The sequence below is a fragment of the Mus caroli genome, chromosome 7 (assembly GCF_900094665.2).
Source record: "Mus caroli chromosome 7, CAROLI_EIJ_v1.1, whole genome shotgun sequence".
In the NCBI taxonomy this organism is placed as follows: domain Eukaryota; kingdom Metazoa; phylum Chordata; class Mammalia; order Rodentia; family Muridae; genus Mus; species Mus caroli.
The window spans coordinates 138,109,001-138,126,573 of record NC_034576.1 but is presented as its reverse complement, the minus strand read 5'-3'; the positions used below and the strand labels follow the sequence as shown (position 1 = coordinate 138,126,573).

Here is a 17,573-nt window from a genome sequence, read left to right as displayed (position 1 = left end):
TGAGCATCTTTGCATTGAACAAGTGTGGGCTCAGGTCACACCCCTCCAACATTTCTCCAATCCCAGAAACTGACAGGGAACCTGACAGCCAGAATTTGTGGTCTGAGCCTTAATGTGGGTGAAGAAGATAGCAAACGTATGAAAGACATCAATAGGCATCGTGCAGAGTCATGTGGTGGGACGATAGGGAAGGGGAACATCAGACAAAGAGTTGTTTTCTGTGCTGGTCGGGGCAGCTATTTGAACTGTTATCTCAAGTTGACAGGGAATGATCCATGGGGATGTCTGGTAGGGAGAAGGGTCAGAATCAGGAGTTCAGCCTATGCAAAGGTATATAAGTAGGAAATGAGGTGTCTGACTGTCTGACTGTCTGTCTGTCTGTCTGCACTGCTATAACAAAATACTAGAGGCTCATGAGTTTATAAAGAGATTTTTGCACAGAGTTCTGGAGTCTGTGGAGTTGAGGGCCAAGGCGCTGTCACTAGTGTCTGGTGAGGAACTCCTACTGTGTGCTTTCTACCCTCACAGAACTGAAGGCAGGAGAGGACAGAGGTGTGGGAAATCCATGAGTCATGTTTCTTTCATATTTCTTTAGTGCAAGAAGAGCAACATCTTCTTACGGTCTGAGGAAATTGTGATGGTACACCATGGAAGTGCAAGGCTTGTGGGACCTTTCCACTACCTTGCTCTTCATGTATGGACCATACTGCATCACAGCCCAGACTACCCCAGCCCTGTACTTCAGAATGGAATTGTATTGGGACACAGAGCTGTTAAAAGAGTAGTTAAAGTGAAACAAATTCTACTGGGTCAGTCTTACTGGCATCCTTATAAGAAGGAGAAATTTCAACACAGAGACACATACCGTGAGGTGATCATGATCGAGCCAGAGAGGATAGGGGAAACGCAGCCTGTTAGCACTGGCAGAAGGTAAAAGTGTATTGGTCAACCCCTCAGCCTGGGATATTACAGCCCTCCTCCCAAATCCACCACACTTCACAGTCTTTCCCCTCTAGAGTTAGGAGGTTGTAATTCTAGTCTCATGTTGACTGTTGACCCAACCGGGAAAGTTTTCTTACTGGGGAACTTCAGGGAGTCTTCTTTCTTTCTGGTGACATAAAAGTCATGATACTCTCACCACCCAAAAGGTGGTGACCAGAAAGGTTTGTATTTTTTCCCAAGACCAAGCTATCTGAAAAACGCCATTGTTAGAAAGGGAAACAAGCAGAGCTTCGATAGGGGAGGGGTCTGGATACTGAAATGGTCACAGAAGGACTTGGGTTTGTAGACCTAAGGATTGGATGTCCAGCTAGCCACCAGGTAGTCCATAGCCATTTTTTGAAGACATGTTGGTTTTTCCTGGATGCAGAAGGGTCACCTGATACACCAGACAAAGTGGGCTAAATTAAGGAGCACAGGAGGACAGAGCTTCTGCACGGGTCCTAAGGTGACAAGAAAAATAAAGCCCTGGTGTGAAGTGACTAGCATCATATAACTTCCTAGACCCTGTCCAAGTTGTAAGGTGGAAGGAAGGGAAAGGAGAAAGGAAGAAGGCAAGGAAATTAGACCAAGAGAAGAAGGTATCGGTATAGTATGGATAGTAAGGAGGGCACCCAACACCACCCTACCTGTACCTGGCCACCTGTGCCTACCTAGATCACTTGAACGCCACTCTTGTCCCATATGCAGACAACCCAATCCACAGCCTGAAGCATGGCTAATACTGATGCAACTTAGACCCTAGTATACAGTCTCGTAGAATTTATTCTGGAATATCATAGCATCCTCGAATTTTTAGGGGTAGCTTTTCCTGAGAACCTTTGGGATTGTATCTTCCCATGTCCCAGATATTTAAATGTTTTGCAGAAAAACAGAACCTGGGTCCTAGGGCAATATCCTTCACATTGTTCTCCCCTTTGTCATCCCCTGGTGTGACCCTGGTTCTTGTGTTCTTTCAAATACTGTGCTTTCAGTCAGTTGAAGGTGGCCCCACTCAGAACCATGTGTCCTTTGAATGACATTTTTGAGGGATTGTGTGCTCAACATGTTTTATATAAGAGGTGTTCTTCTGAGAGGCTGCCAGACTGGTCTCATTGGAAGTTGATGAGAAAGCCCAATATGTTCGGTGCTACTGCCGAGAGGGTTTGGCAGACGCAGGCGCCAGCCAGCCAGACTCACCCCGGGCTTCCAGCGCAAACATGCAGACCATTCGGGCTTTGTCCTCAGCCGCCTGGTTCCAGAGTGGTCTCTGGGGCTTGGCATCCTTGCCAAAATGCTCATGACATCACTCATATTATTAATAATTACAGGTTATTCACAGATGGGTGGGCAGATGGACACACGGCCAGAGAGATTTGTTTAATCTCAGCCAGGCGATTTCTCCTACGCACTTCCCTTTGCCTGGTTTTGTTGCCTCCCTGGAGAAAAAAAAATATAATGAAAAATAAAATTTCAGTGAAAGAAAAATGAAAATTCTGTGAGAAGGATGGCTGAGTTTTCTGGAAGAAAACTGGACCTATAGCCTTTCTTTTAATCAGCAAGGTCTATGGGTTTCTGAACTAAAATGTTTTGAAGGGCTCAGGTTTCTATCCCTCATCAGACCCTTGGGTAGCTGTAGTTCTATCTATGAGCCAAATTCATGGTGACTGAAGAGAAATAGCTGAATATGTACATGCACACACACACACAGAGTATACATACAATGAACACAAAGACACATATGCACACACAGAGACATGCACACACAATGAATACTATAATTATATATGTTTATATGTTGTGTAATTATGCATACAACATATGTAATATCTGTACCTATTTAGATAGGTAATAGATAAATGATAGGCAGTTGATGCAAAATAAATGAGTAAATAGTTAATAGAAAAATAATTGATAGATAGGTAGATAGATAGATAGATAGATAGATAGATAGATAGATAGATAGATAACAGACAGACTTCTAAACATTCATGATGCGGTCCACAGTACCTTCCCAGAATTCTGGGAGTACAATGGAGCCCTTGCTGCCTGGGGAATAGCAGGGCCTATGTGGACCAGCTGAATACATGATCCTACAAATTTATTATTAGTGAGGCTAAGGAGGAGTTCAGTGAATGACAGTGCTTGTTCTCCAACCATGCAGCATAGAGTTCAAATTCCAGCACTTGTATAAAATCAAGTGAGGGATGTCTGTCCATGCAGCACTGGGAACAGAGACACAGATCCCAGGAGCTTTCTGGTTTCACCCAGCATAGCCAAAAGGGTGAGCTTCTGGGAACATGAGAGATTTTGTCTCAAGGCAATGGGGTAGACAGCAATAGAGGAAGACACGTGATGTCCTATCCTGGACTCTGCATTCATATGTGTAGTCATGCATATTCACATATTCACATGCAACACATAAATGTCATTAGCATAGGCATTATGTGTGCTACCTTCTTCTTAAAATTGATCAATTCTCAATCTGAGGCCTTAGTTCATGGCCAAAAGAATAACAACAGATCAATAAATACACTTGCCTTAAATAAGAAGGTATACACATCTATTCCATCCTTCCCAGTAGGGCCATCGCACCCCAGTGCAAAGGGCAGAGCCTTTCTGAAATCAGTGAATGCCGGAGAGAAAGGCCAATCAGGCTAGCCTGCTTGACACACTGCCCATAGCTTATTAAATATTGAAGCTCCTTATGAGAGTGTGCTGACTGCAGAGTCCACACTGTCCATGGTGACTGAGAATACATGAATCACAAGAGTCACAGTCTACTGCATACAGATCTTTCACCATACTGGCTGTTGGCACTGACCTATGGGACCAGGATAGCATACTACAAACCAGCAGACACCAGCACTGGTGATTTTTTTTCTGATGCCACAAACAGATTTATGCCAACAACCTGTTATTCTCAGCCATCAGAATGCACATACGAGCCAACAAGCCAGGCTGGGGCTCTAGTCTGAGACCAGCCAAGGCAGTCAAACTAACTGGTCCACCTGGGGCTCCTACTTTTGACCTCAGTTTCATTAGCACAGTGCTTTTGCCCCATGAGCCAACCAGACTGCTGAAATATAAATCAACTGCCTTCTCCAATTCCCCCTTCTTCTGGCCAAGGTGTTAATGAACGAGGCAGTGACCAAGGGGTACAACAGGGAGAGAGAATGGACTCATAGAGGTCACAAATTGGATAATCTCATTCCGAACAAGAATGAAGTGGATCACATCTTTTAATGCAAAATACATCCTCCAAATGGGCCTTCTGACCAACCTCCTGCAGCTCCCTGTATCCTCTGTATCTCCATCCCCAAGTATGCCTCTCATGGACTACAGCACACCCCCATACAAGCTCATGGACCTGAAGTGTTCTGTTAAACACTACGAAAGAAGAAAAGTGTTCTGGAGTTAAAATTCCCTTTTCTCTAAAATAAACCCCATTGCGAAGTGGTTACTCAGCCCACTGGAGCTGCCCATGGTGGCTCTACTGGGTATCTGCACCAAATGGCTTGTTCAGTGACTCCCACCCACAAGTGCAGCTCCTGCTGCCAGCAACCTGCACTGACCTCCAGTTCCTGCCCTTTGCTCTTATCTCCCTCAAATCCCAAGGCAGTCTGATTTCTCTTTGAGGAAATCTCCCAAATTCCCTGCTCCTTTTGGACTCATCGACCTTGATTGCCCTTCTCAGATGGATATTTTCACCAGGGTGCGTTGGCACGATCTCTGCTTCATCTACACAGGGCTGCTGAGACCTGCGTGGCAATTCCATTTTTCTTAGCAGAGATAAGCAATCATCATTTGTCTTAGAAATTGGCACATTCCTCCAAATACATTCATGAGATAGTTGGGTGTCTGCTTTGATGAGAGTGGGAATTTTAAAGAAGACCTCTCCACCCACTTCCCCACACCCCAAAGCAATGTGAAAAGAAAAGGAAAAATGTGGGGAGGATGTGCCCTATAGAAGGAGGGATTTGGGGCAGAGATTGAAATGCATGAGGAGACGCGGGTCCAAAAATATAAGCTCAAAATTCCATTCTGTAATGAAACGGGTACCAAGTAGAGGGAAAAATTCTAATCGCATATAGAGAGCACAAGAACATATTGCATTTCTATGTAAAAACAAACTGATTTCTCAGAACTCTGTGAGAAATTAGAATTATTCATTCATAACTTCATAGATGAGGTTTCTCTGCAAGGATCGCACTAATCCCTGTTTCCATCACAGCTAGGAAGAAAGACAGAGTCAAGCTTTGTACTTTGGGGACATCTGAGCTCCTAGGAAGGGGGGGAGAGGGGTATAGAATGGTTTTGTGTGTTATCAATATCTCTGGGCTGAGCTGTATACCCAGGTACTCTTATTGCACTGTGGGGTTAGGAGTTGAGCTTGTATCCCATGGGCCACAGCAGTTTGCATGCCCAAATCTTGTTCCAAAGAGGAACAGGAGAGGCAGCTGGTGACCCAGGAAGTTAGCTCATAGACACATGCACCAAGGTAAGTGTTTGTCACCATAGCCAAGATATGTTCTACGATCTGCAGATGGTCTTGGTTATGTAAAACCATTTGCCATTTGTGAGACTATGCCCACAAGGGGTCAATCCTATCATTCACTGGAAAGTATTAGAAAGGTTTCCCAGCTTTAGTAAATAGCCAGCACCATTCAGTGGCGCAAGATAACTCCACTCTCAATGCCCAGCAAGTCTTGGCAATAGAGACAAAGGCAGGTAACTTATGATTTGCCCAGAAATTCTTATGGATTCACTTAACCTCCAGATTATAGACTACATACACAAAAGTAGTAGGTGTGTTCATGTGTGGGTATGTATGTATACACATAAGTATATATCACTTTATGTATATATGACATATATATCATTGTGGAGAGGTGGCTGCACACAGCTAACTGACCTGTACTCTCAGGCGTCAGGGATGTCAATGAATGCTAGTAGAAGTTGTTTAATTTTTTTTCCCTGGCCTCTGCTTCTTTTGGAATCTACTCTAAAAATCAACTGACAAGCTGCCAGACATCCCTTGGTCCTCGTATAGAACTCATATGATGGACAGCCTCCTCCTGAAACAGTAACCAAACTCAAGGCATCCACATCGTGTTGGCTGTGAAGCCCTAACCATATCCCCAGCCAATGCATCTGTAGCTCCTTCCTTTGACTGTCCTCCATGATTGACAGCTCTGACTATTTCACACCATGATTGACAGGTGTCTCTGTATGTAGAGGAGGCTATCCTCATCTAGTTATTGTTAGTGAATAATTTGGGGGCTCATAGAGAATACACTAGCCTAAACTTCATACCTTTTATAAATCAACTGTACTTTAAACACACACATACAAATGACTTCTTGTAAATAAAAAGTAAGTGACTCCAGTCCTTGCTAAAATCAGTTAGTTTTCCTGTGTCTTTCTACAACCCCATGGAGACTTCTTAGCTTGTCTACATATAAACAAAGTCACAGTGGCATGGGGAATACTTCACAAAGATGAGAAAGGTGATCTCAAAGATCCTAGCTGGTACTCTGGCCTTATCTGCCACTTGGTTCCATGAACTCCAGGCTCTAAAGAGACAGAAGTTCGTTTAAGTGTGTTATGGGTTTAACAGTCCCCTGAATGATACTGAAGTCCTAGCTACAAATCAATGTGACATTATTCCCATCTTTGCAGATGACCAAGTTAAGGCCACTAGTATAGGCCACGATCCACCATAACTAGTGTCCTTGTGAAAGGAAGAAATTTGAAGAGAAAAGCATGCATGGAAGAAGGGTGGTGTAAAGATAGGGAGGGGGCTGTGTACCAGCCAAGGACCTTGCTGGGGTCAAAAGCTAAGATTCGGGCTTGAAAGAAACTTCCCAGGCCCTTGGAAGGAAGCAACTTTCTTCGTAGACTTTTACTCCTGCGAACTACAAGACAATTAATTTCTGTTATTTAGGATACTTCATACATGGTACATTTTTAGTTTTGTTTTGATTTTTGTTTGTTGTTTGTTTATTTTTGTTTGCTTTACAGCAGTTGGAGGTGACCAATAGGAAGGCATTCACTCACAACCAAACTTTCCTCCCATCTTGACTTCATCTCTGAATGGAGTCAGCTCCCTGGCACGCTCAATGACCTTAGAAATTTTTTTGTGATAATTTCCACAGTTACTTATAGAAAGCTGAATATGTATGCTACACCATCTGCAGAAACTGAACTCTGACCCCATACTCTCTGCAGAAACTGACTCAGAACGCTCAGAAGTTAACAAAGGCCTTTTCCTTCCATTTTCACTCCTGCTTCCAACTCAAGTCCAACCAGAGCAAGCCAAACAAGGTCCTCAGGTGAACCCCATAGGCCAGCATCCTCCAGTGAACACAATCCTAGCTTCCCAGTTTCCAATATATATACCTATCAAACCCATCCCTCTGCTTGCCGCAGCCCAGTGAAACTAGTGGCAAAAGATGGCAGGTGGTTGCTGAGAAAACTCTTTTAAAGGATAAGTTCTGGTTGTTCTCACCCTGGTGAGAGAGTCTGCACTAATTTCATTCAGTCTCTCATGTCAAGTTGCAGGGTCCAGGGAGAGAACTCCGGGCTAAAAAAAAATGGGTACTATTGCAAAAATAAAGACGTATCTATTCAGTGAATGTATAAGTTTTGCCTAACTTAGGTATCTGGGAAAGAAGTCCTTGCTGAACCTAAAAACTAACTGTGCCCTGTATGGCTTGGGCTTTGGTCAAACCAAGGGAAATGATCAGATTATGACTTTCCAGCTTCCAATACAATATGAATTTATTCTTGCAACCTTATTTATTGTGGTATTTTTCAAATTATAATAAATTTGCTTTCTTCTGAATATTCAGCTGCTTCAGAAGTTACCCAAAGGATGCAATTAGGCCCTGGGGAAATATGCCATTATGTGCACATATCATGCTTTGCATAGGGTTTCCATCATCTACATAATTTATGTGCTTCTGCATAATTTTGCTCCTTTTTATGTTTTCTATGTGTTTGTGAGATAATCTAGAAGTCGGCTTCCCACCATCAGAAACACAGAGAACTCAGGTCTGCCTCATTTCTTCACCCAACTTCCACTGAAGCCCTGATGGAAGCCCCAGGAGACAGCTGCCTTTCCACAGCTCCTAACATCAAGGCATGGAGACGTAGAAGGTTCGGAGGCTTTCCGGAATGAAACAGAACCTTGTCCAGTTTTGTATTCTTGTGGGTATTCGCTGAGGTCTCTGGTGAATGTTGCTAGCATTTTAAAGCTCTTTAAACTGTTTATAATCCTCACTTTGGTTTTGAAACAGAAAAATAATGCTAAAATTAATGGCTTTTTAAAGCTTCTGATGTGAGGTGGTTGCATACAAATTTCCCTAATACTGAGGAAGCGCAGCACCTGGGGGCACAGGTGAGTTTGTGTGCAGCTCTTGTTGGACTTTAATTGATTTACCCTCTTAGCAGTCATTTCTACTTTCCAAAGTTTTAATTTCCTTGCCTTTTATGAATTCTTGGCTGCACAAATGTTCTTACAGTACAGCTCTTTGCTATGTGACTGAGTTACCCAGGTTGAGCACTGCTCTAACTTGTGAAGCTTCTGCTCAGTGGCTTTTGCCTTTGCCATTCTTACAACCTCTTGACTGTGCCAAAAATGTGTCTCTGTCTCCTCCTATGAGAACAGATACTATCATTGATTTAACACAATGACTGACCCACTCTGGACCACAGAGCGATTCAGAGTTATTTAGCAATGATGCAGTCACTTGATGAAGAAACTGAGGTCAAGATGGAAATGATAACCTTCATCCTGAGAGAATACATGTTTGCACATGTCTCTACACACCCAACATAGTTTAGATCAGTGATCCTCAACCTATGGGTTCCAACCTCTTGGGAAGTTTCATATCAGATATCCTGCATATCAGATATTTACACTATAATTCATAACAGTAGCAAAATTACAGTTACAAAGATGCAACAAAATGGGAGGGGTCGCCACAACACAAGGAACTGTATTAAAGGGTCACAGTGTTAGGAAGGTTAGCAAGCAGTGTTTAAAGCTTCCCAGTGGCCTTCAAAGTAAGACAATGAGCACTGGACCCACAACACACACTGAGAAAATGGCTAGCCAGGCAAACAGGCTCTGAGCTAAGAACTAACTGGTCAGAGATGAACAGCTCTCTCCGTGTACTCTTGAGCATAAGATAAAAGTTCACTGCTCCACAGCGAGGTCATAAGATCCCCTGAGTAGTACAGTCTCAATATAAGGCCCACCAAGGCCACCCCACCCCAAATCTCAACCAATATGACCCTTTTGTTTTGGTTTTGGTTTGGTTTGGTTTTGGGTGCAGTGAACTTTATTGATGGTATTCAAGAGTATAGGGAGGACTCCCTAGGCCCCTCCTAACATTATGGGGGTCTGGGATGGAAATTATGACGGAGATGCTCAGTGTTGGAGGCCAGATTGGGACAGGGACTCCTCAGCAACCAAAGGCCTCTCTCATGTTCTCAGTGTCCTTGCTGGGGTGGGTAGTCCAGGGTTTGTTACTCCTTGGAGGCCATGTAGGCCATGAGGTCCATGACCCTGTTGCTGTAGCTGTGTTCATTGTCATACCAGGAAATGAGCTTTACAAAGTTGTTATTGAGAGCAACACCAGCCCCAGCATCAAAGGTGGAAGAGTGGAAGTTGCTGTTGAAGTCGGAGGAGACAACCTGGTAGCCCAGGATGCCCTTCAGTGGGCCCTCGGATGCCTGCGTCACCACCTTCTTGATGTCATCATACTTGGCAGGTTTCTCCAGGTAGCATAACAGATCCACAATTGATACACTGGGGGTAGGAACACGGAAGGCCATGCCAGTGAGCTTCCCGTTCAGTTCTGGGATGACCTTGCCCACAGCCTTGACAACACCAGTGAATGCAGGGATGATGTTCTGGGCAGCCTCATGGCCATCACACCACAGCTTTCCAGAGGGGCCATTCATAGTCTTATGAGTGGCAGTGATGGCATGGGGTGTGGTTATGAGCCCTTCAATAAACTCGGCCAGGGGGTGATGCAGGATCCATTGCTGACAATCTTGAGTGAGTTGTCATATTTCCCATGGTTCACATCCATCACAAACATGGGGCCATCGGCAGAAGGGGTGGAGATGTTGACCCTTTTGGCCCCACCATTCAAGTGGCCCCCAGCCTTCTCCATAGTGGTGAAGACTCCAAGACATATTCAGCACAAGCATCACCCCATTTGATGTTAGTGGGATCTCACTCTTGGAAGACAGTGGTGGGCTTCGAGTTGATAACAAACTTCCCATTCTCAGCCTTGATTGTGCCATTGAATTTACCATGGGTGGAGTCATACTGGAACAAGTAGAGCATGTAGTTGAGGTCAATGAAGAGGTCGTTGGTGGCAACAATCTCCACTATGCCAGGTGCAGAGCAGAAGGCAACCCTGGTGACCAGGAGCCCAATATGGCCAGATCCCTTCACATTGACCTTCACCATCTAAGGGACAAGGCTGGCACTGCACAAGAAGATGTGGCTGTCTCTGGAACAGGGAGGAGCAGAAAGCTCCAATATGACCCTTAATGATTCTTTCCCATCCATCTGTATTCTTGCTGGAAAGAAAATGCACCCAGCAGTATCCCAGAAATAACTACACATAAACAGAGAAAGATTGGCCTGGCAGATAATTGTAGCATACCCCTGACTCCACAAATGATTTCGGCCAACAAAGAGATTTCCCATTACAGAATAGTTAATAATTATACACTGAAATTGCTGGTAACTGGGTTAAAAGAATGTTGTTTCTAAATGTAAACTTTCTACAGACCCATTGTAATACCCATGTGGACAAAGACAAACCTTACAGAACAGACAAGTGGGGAGTACTGAAATTAAGAATTGATTCTCCTTGTCTGAGTACAGGGCTTTGCCAAAAGATAGAGCAAGGGATGGGGTTAGAGTGTTGTGCATGTTGGCATGAGTGGCATGTATCTGAAACTCATGCTAGAACCAAGTTCCCACAAGACGATGACAGCATCCTCAGGTCTGCAAGCTATGGGATCTTCTGACTGAGCATTACGCAGGCAGAAGAAGAGCACTCAGAAGGTTTTTCTGCACCTGCAAATCATTTCTTTGACGCCAGCCTGATGCCTAGTCTTCCTCTTCCCGTGCCACCTGTCACTGTGGCTCTCTGTCTCACTCGTTCAACCTCTCTGATTAGCTTGTTCCAATTCTGCTCTCTCAAGCAAGACCCTCATTCTAATATAGCCCCTCTCTCGTGGAAGCTGTGGGATAGCTCAGACCTGTTCTGGTTTTGATACTTTGATCAAGTGCCTTCCTCTTAGGTGTGATTGAAATGAGAGCCACAGAGAAGAGACAGGCAGTTTGAGGAAAAAGACATGTTGAACACAGACCCCCCTAACTTCTGCTCCATGGAGATCTCTTCCTGAAACTCTTGGCACATTTTAAAACAAGAGCTGTTTTCTAGGGCTGGAGAAATGGCTTGGTGTTTAAGAGCACTATTGCTCTTGCAGAGGACTTTAGTCTAGTCCCCTGTATCACATCAAATGTCTCTCAACCTGAAGCAGGAGGGCTACCAGTTAAAGTCCTGACTATACAATTTAATAACATCCTATCTCAAAATTTAAAAATTTAAATAATAAAGCTATAGGACTGAGGTAGACCAGTTGTTTACCATGTCTGTGGTCCATGATTTAATCCCCAGTGCTATCAAAAAAGTAAAGTCCTAAGTCCAGTTGGCCTTTGATTTCTCTTCTGCTAGATTAAATGTCTATCTTTCAAAGGTTTAGAATCACTGGAGGAATGAAAAGTTCCTCAAACCAATTAACATATTTCCATCTCACATCTGAAAGTCAAAAGTCTTAGGCTTCATATAATAAACAGCAGGCTTTAAATATACATTGTAAATTAAAGATAGTCATTCTCAGAGTTCAGGTGTTATGAGGAAAATAAAGACTGTTCAAGAACAATGGCTAAATTACTGTGACTCAGTCTGTCACTGAAAACAATAAAAATTTATTACAAACACAAACCAGAGAAATCAAACAGTACCAGGAAGCCCCAAAATGTTTGTGTGGAAATAGAGTCTCACAGGACCTTGGAGCTGTTTGTTGATCCCACATTCCTGGATTTGGCAAATATATACACCAACAAAGTCCTTTCCTCTCTCCTCATTCTCAAGGTACCAGAGGGAAACACCTCTTGGAGCTGATCAGACAGGACAATGGATAGAAAAAGATCCTTGACACTCAGAAGCTGTGGTCTCAGGAAATCCTTGGTCAGAAGATGATCTCCAGGCTTATGGGGTCTCATGGTTGGGAGGCTTCAGTTTAAAGAGTAGATTGAGCCAGGACCTGATGGAACTGAAAAAATGGCCTGAACCTTTCCAGAATGGCAAAGAAGTACAGTGCTTTAAGGTAAATGCTCAAAGGTCACACCTTTGCTATGTGGCAATCCCAGGCACCAGTGACAGATGATCAGACACCTTGAGTGCTAGGGTTAAGAGGTAAAATGCATACTCGATAATGTGAAGGAGACATAATACTGCAAGTGACAGTAGGCAGAAGGGGGACTGAAAGAACATCTAGAAACAAAAATGCAGGAACTGAAAAATGTAACACAATAGCCCACTTAGGAGTCGGGTGCACACCGAAGAGTCAGTGGATGGGACCAGCAAGTCTGAGTGAGTGAGCAAGGAAAAGGACAAGAAACAAGCAGAATACAAATAAGTAAAGAATGGTGGGCAGCTCACAGGAGTCAGCTCAGAGCTTGAGTACTCTGGGAAGGCCTCGCACATCTGCTCAGAGTCCCTGAAGCGAATGGAAAACTGTCAAATAGGAAAGATGGGAAGGCATCATGAATAAGGAATTTCAAGACAAAATCAACAGGCCATTACTAGTTCCCACCATTGGGAAAGGTCAAGATGCCCCCCCCCCCAATAAAGCAAAAAGCTTCAGCAAGCTGTGGGGAAACTGAACATGACCACAAGGACTCTAAAGGCACAAGACTGAAAGATTCTCTCCCTTTGGGAAGGCCTTCAGTGCATAAGTGAATCCCTGGGAAAATAACAGAGACTGTAGTGCAATTATGGTTTGAAGTGTCCCCTCAGGCTCAAGGGCTGAAGACCTAGTCACCCCTTGATGATCCTATGGAACCTGAGAGGTGGGACCTGGCTGTAGGAAGTAGGCCACAAGGGCCAGTCCTTGGCTACTTCCTGTTGTTCTCTAATTCCCCTCCCTGATCAGAACGAAGGCATTGCACATTGTCTTCCCAAGAACCATGGAACCAAAATAAATCTCAGCACTGAGAAGAAGACTGACAAGCCGCCCCCTAGAGCACGATGACCAATCAGTCTGGCCTACTTGGTAATTTCCAAGGAAATAAAAACAAGGTGTCTCAAAATCAAACAAACAAACAAACAAACAAACAAACAAGGTGAACAGTGCTTAAGGAAGAATAGTTGAGGTTGACCTCTGGCCTGCATCTGCATTTGCACACGCATGGATGCTCACTGTGTGTGCATCTGTGTATACATGAGTATATGCACAAGAATATCCAGAAAGGAGAGCCTGGAGGGTTTTCTGTGCAAGGTACAGAGCTTTACCCACGCAAGCAGGTAAAATGTAAAGAATTAAATTTATTTGTGGCACATGGAGAGGGACCTACTCTTTCTCTTCTCTTATTTGTCACAGTGGATGTGTTTAACTTGTGCAACTCACAGGTGCCTGGGACGAGGACATGAGAAAACAATGGAAATGTCTGATTTCAGACATTTACCCAACGTTGAAAATATTGAAGGCTTAATTAATCACAGCGGTGTCTAGTTACATAAAAACATATGGACAGGTGTGTAAAAATCAGTCCTGAAACAGCTAGCAAGATATATAGTTACCAACCAAACACATTCTTGGGCTCCTCTGGGGTGTCACATCCAAGTGTTTTTTGTACGTTATGTTCAATGTGGAAGGTGTCATGATCCAGAACTCAACTTGGTCATGATCCCATTTTGGCATCTTAAAACATAAATGCTATTATCTAATGTTTTGGCATTATTAGAATTTTCTACAGTGAGATTTATGGTCTGAAGTAGTATTTTTCATACCAATATCCAAGGCTGCTGGGCACATGGATATAAGTTGTACTTCATAAGTTACTTGAGCCTTTTCATTTTCTACCTTTTTCTGTTATCATTGGGCTGGAAATCTTTAAAAGTATATATTTTTACAATATTAAAACCTCTCCTTTCCTGTGATGATTGCCCATCAAAAGCCATTTCTAAGGAATAAAGTTTCGGGGTCTGAGGGGGGCTGCTCTTTTTGCTGAAGCCTGCAAAATCCCCCTGGGCTTCTCAAATGCACTTCTGGGATTTCCCTACCACTCTTTTTCTTACAGAAACATAATTGGATTCTGATGCCACAGCTTAAAGAAATAATATACCTCAAGTCTACAAGCCTATTGTGCAACCAAAATCTTTATTTCTTTTTATTCTTTTAAGAACAGAATACAGAAAACATTTACTGTATAAGACATAGGAAGATATACACACACAAAAGGTTATATTGGGTATGTTGTTATTTCATGTTTTAAAATGACCTTAGTTGATGTTGTGTCTTGGAATCTCTCCAGGGACCTATGTTCCCCACTATCTGGCTTTCACATTCCAGTGCAGTCCCTCACCTGACCCAGGACTGTAGGTGAGGCCTAAGACTTGCTCCTGACCAATGGAGGGTAGAGAAGCAAAGCCTTTTCCTCTTGAAAATGAAGGCCTTGTGTGGACCGCACAGCCCCCTCACTAGGAGATGTTCCCTTCCTGGTTTTGAGTAAGCAAGCTAGATGCTGGGCTACCTCATGGAGAAAAGTGTGAGTCAGGGACCTAGCCTCTAGCCCATAATCGAAGGGAAACTAGGCACCCAGTCCTGTAGCTGCAGGGACACATTACCCACAAATACATGCTCCCAGGGCAGAATCATCCCATCTAGGCCTTCAGGTGAAAGCATGACTCTGGCACTAATAACACTGAGATTAATGTTTGCAATAGACACAATTAAGCCGTGCCCAGCCCCCAAGTGACAGAAACTAATATGACAGAAACTGTGCCAAACTATGCAACCCAGTGATAGTACTGTTTCACCAACCAGTTGATAATGTGCATGCTAGTGGCCAAATATGCCTGCTCTCCAGTGACAGACAACTACTGCACTGCTCCTATCCCTGAGTTCCACCCTAGTCCTTTGGCCACTCTAACTATGGCAGACTAAGCCTTACTATTTATGCAACCCTCCAGACTCAGACTGAGTCTGACACTGGTAAGGCTACACACTGTGTGGTGCCCTGTCTGATGAGAATGGCTTCCAGCAATATCTCCCTTCTCTGCAGTTGTCTGTCTATTTAACCACACTGCTACTATACAGGGGACTTCTGTGTTAGGGGACACCTCTTCACACACTTCCATCTCAGATCCTTTGTGGACTCCACAAGATTTGGGGAAATGGCCATCACTGTTCTCATTTTTGACATGAGGGGATTAGCATCTAGGGACTTGCAGGAACCAGAGCTAATCAGGGTCTGGACCAAGAACTCTCAGGCTACCTCTCCCTTCCCTGTGATCTGCTTGATTCCCCTTAGTGAGATAGTTTCTGGGAAGCCCAGCTCTGCATAAGCCTTGAGGCTGAAGTTGTCAGTCAGGGACTAAATTGATCATCTGCTCTGTGTCCTCATAAGCACTCTATACCCCAATCTATGCCTAGGAGGGAGAGCAGCCAGGGTGTATCAGTTGGCCTCTTTACCCTCTAGCGTCCTATGTAGGTCAGCCATTGAGGGGTACTTGCAGGAGAACCAGGGGGCTAGAAAGGTTAGAGTGTATGTTTCATGCCTCTACTAGAGGTCTCAGGATGATTTTCCTCCCTGTACCTATAGGCACAGCTTCACCCAGGCAGCCATATCCAGGATCAGGAGCCACTATCCTGAGCTAATTTAAGCTTATGCAAGATGTAACGAAAACTTTCAGATCTCCCACATACTTCCAGATGTGTCAAGCTCAACATCCCCCAAATCTCCTGTATCCTACCAAGCTCTATATACACAAAAACTCTGCTGGGCCAAACTTGGGGCCCAGCACCCATCTTGACAGCTCTTGAGGCCCACAATGCTGGTCTGGAAACAGCAAGAATCACTTCTTGGGAAGTCTCAGTTGCCATTGACAGCATCTACCGCCTGCCCTCGTCCAGTCGCCATCCATGGTTCTGAACCTTGGTGCCATCCACCTCCAATACATCTACATCTTCTCCTAAGAGAACCACAAAATATCAAAGTGGCCTCCTGACCTGGTTGTACATGTGGGGCCATCTGCTTCACTCTTACTCTTGGATGACTAACACTGTATCAGTCATGATGATCTGCCTAAGCCCCCTCCTGTAGCTCCCACCCATCCCAGGAAGCAAGTGTAATCTCCAAGAAGAACTAGTTGCACAATGATGGCAAAGCAGTATTGAGAATATCATTAAAGTCAATGGCCCAGTCCATTAACAATTTAAACACATCTTACACTCACGGGTTGACAGTCAGTGGAATTCTGGTGATGTAGGACAAGTGAGAGCATCTATAAAGTCAGCTAGTACTGCCTCACTTAGCCCATCCACTGTAACCCGCAAGCTGGGCTGTACCACACAGGTGTCTATATGGATGAACTCCAACAACATGCCACAGCATGCCACAGCAGCCAAGCCCTGAGCTTGGGCAAGTTCCCCACATATACAGCAGAGATTTTTAAATAAACCCAAGTAGAGTCAACAAATACAGTGATTCCCGCTGCTCTGCGGAGACACCTGTTTTCTCCAGCACAGCTTAGCACGCCAAGTGCAGATTCTCAGCCAGCATAGGAAGGGATTTAAACTTGACACAATGGATTTACATTTGCTTGGCTCCATCACGAGGCCAAACAGAATCTGACTGGAGGCCCTTGTGGTCTCTGGTCCCGGTGGGTTGTGGGGACACAGCCTTACTCACTGAAATTGGCAGGAAAAATGGCAGGCATGAGGAGGTGACACCACTGAGTTACTCAGAGAGAGATGAATCACTCCAGATGGTGGAGAATGGCTTTGAATCTTGATAAATGTGCCTGTTCTTAGGAAGCAATACTCTCTCCCTGTGGTCCCTGACAGTCACAGGCAAGCCTAGAGGGTGCTGACTTCATACCTCCTAACCTGGATACCATCCTTCCATGATTTCATTACCCACCCCTCAAGAAGGAGTGCTGCAGACCCATCCCTCAAGAAGGGGTGTTTCATTCATTTTGAGAAATAGTAAAAGCCCCAGCCCAACCTGAACTTATATCAAGCACTGCCAGTTCAAGTATTGCTCACTTCCATGGGTTAAAGTACTGCCTTTTTTTTTAATTTTTGCATATTTTGTATATTAACATACTATTGAAATAGACAACATATGCTTAATCAATTAGGACTAAATTTTTCTCATTTAACCTAAATTATTTTCCCATAAATACATCTTATGACAAAACTATTTTAGCTGTTACTACTTTTAGCATAAACCACACACTATTTATATAAGTAGTAGTTTCTAAAAATTT

General features: G+C 44.0%; 1 pseudogene; it reads right to left on the bottom strand.

Moving 5' to 3' along the window:
- Window positions 1-9,513: 9,513 nt before the first annotated feature.
- On the bottom strand, window positions 9,514-10,468 carry LOC110299516 (annotated as a pseudogene).
- Between the last annotated feature and the right edge of the window lie 7,105 nt (window positions 10,469-17,573).